Source organism: Mixophyes fleayi, chromosome 1 (genome assembly GCF_038048845.1).
Source record: "Mixophyes fleayi isolate aMixFle1 chromosome 1, aMixFle1.hap1, whole genome shotgun sequence".
Classification (NCBI taxonomy): Eukaryota; Metazoa; Chordata; class Amphibia; order Anura; family Limnodynastidae; genus Mixophyes; species Mixophyes fleayi.
Window position 1 is genome coordinate 199,964,929 of NC_134402.1, and position 1,675 is coordinate 199,966,603.

Here is a 1,675-nt window from a genome sequence, read left to right on the forward strand (position 1 = left end):
TACTTTAGGATTTTTTAATTTTCCCTGCTTGTAATGACATAATATAAAATTTCAATTTGTTTATTTTTTTTTTTTGCCCCTGCTCAAATGGTTCAGGTGTTTAACCCTTTGTGGTTATGATTATATGTGTATTTGTTTTTTTTTTTTGTAAAAATTGTCAAAGTTGTGTGTTTATAGTTCATGTTTATATTCAATAGTGAATATTGTAGGGTACCTTTGTAACCACCAAAAATGTTGCATTATATTTCCTAGGCACTGGTGGTGGTCCTCCTGTCCTCATGTCATGAGTATTGGTTAATGATGTCCTGTTGTACATTGTATGTGTAAACAGTTATCCTGCAGCCTGCTTTGTAATAAGTTACAATACATATAGCACATAAGTCGTTTTTTGTTAACAAAATTTATTTACAAGGGTCATTATTAAGTTCACAGAAAGGATTAATGTAATTTAACATTACACATGTATTTCAATACAGCCTCCACACATGATCAGCCATGTCCAGTGGCAACAGGCCCGGAGGTAGTCGCAGCATCAGCAGCACCGGCAGCACCATCAGCATCAGCCGCACCAGCAGGGGACCCAGATGTGGACGATTGTGGAGAAGGTAAATCCACCTATGTTTGTGAAAAAAACAAAAAACAAACATTAGTTTTCCTGTAATGGCAATCACCTGTATCTGGTAGTGAGTAAAGAATGTGTATTTTTAAATATTAATTTAGTTTTTTCCATTAAGGGACATCACAAGAAGATCCCAGTCAGACTGTTGCAGCTACAGATGATGAATGTGGGGACTACGTTGTCTTACAGCCCATGTCAGATGTCCCCCAAATCCTGGTGCAGCGTGATTCCCAAACGTCACCCACTCAACCCCCAGAGAGTCACCCACAAGGTGAACCTGCACCCACATTGGCCGATTCTCTCAGGCAATTTTGCAGTGTCCAGGAGAATCTGGTGGGATTTCAGCAAGATTCGATGCGGGGGATCCATCGCCAGCTCCATCGAACCTCCCGAATCCTGCAGCATATGCAGGATGAACAAAGACAAATGTCAAATACACTGAATCGCATAGATACCTCCTTGACCCAAATAAACACAACCATCAACAATCAAACCGGGGCTATGCGAGAAATGTTCTCAACTTTTATTGGAGTTCTGGGCGAACTCATCACCAGACTGCCACTACCCACCACATCAGCAGGTACTAGCCTTTACACTACCCCAAGCCCCTCCTTAACTACTACTCCCATGCGGTCCAGTGTGCGCCTCAGAGGTGGGAGGCGTCCATCCACGAGTCATGGAAGGTCTCCTGGCCCTGCCGGGAAGAGACCGAAATAATGTTTGTATGTTGTGTCATTATGCTCCAGTTTGTACATTTATAATTGAGAAATCATATCAGGCAAAAAGTGTGCCATTTTTCTTTTTTGTGCATTTTGCAGAGAAATAAACCTGTATTTGTGTTTACCCAGTTAGTTTGAATGGTTTGTTCTTCAGAGGTTAACATGTGCACATATACACCACTTGGAATAACTGTTATGGTTATATAGATTCAGAAAGTGAAATGAAATACACATACACATACCATATAAAATTGGCTGTTGGAATGGGGGACATATTCTATGGTGAGGATGTAAAATATTAATCTATAAAAGGATTAAAAAAAAAGGTTATTGCTCA

The 1,675-nt window shown here is 40.2% G+C and overlaps 1 long non-coding RNA gene across 1 annotated transcript; it reads left to right on the top strand.

Annotated features, from left to right (window-relative positions):
- Positions 1-554: 554 nt before the first annotated feature.
- On the top strand, positions 555-1,470 carry LOC142106986 (uncharacterized). The gene is made up of 2 exons (XR_012679836.1): positions 555-605; positions 735-1,470. It is a non-coding gene; the product is annotated as an uncharacterized LOC142106986 (long non-coding RNA).
- Positions 1,471-1,675: the final 205 nt, after the last annotated feature.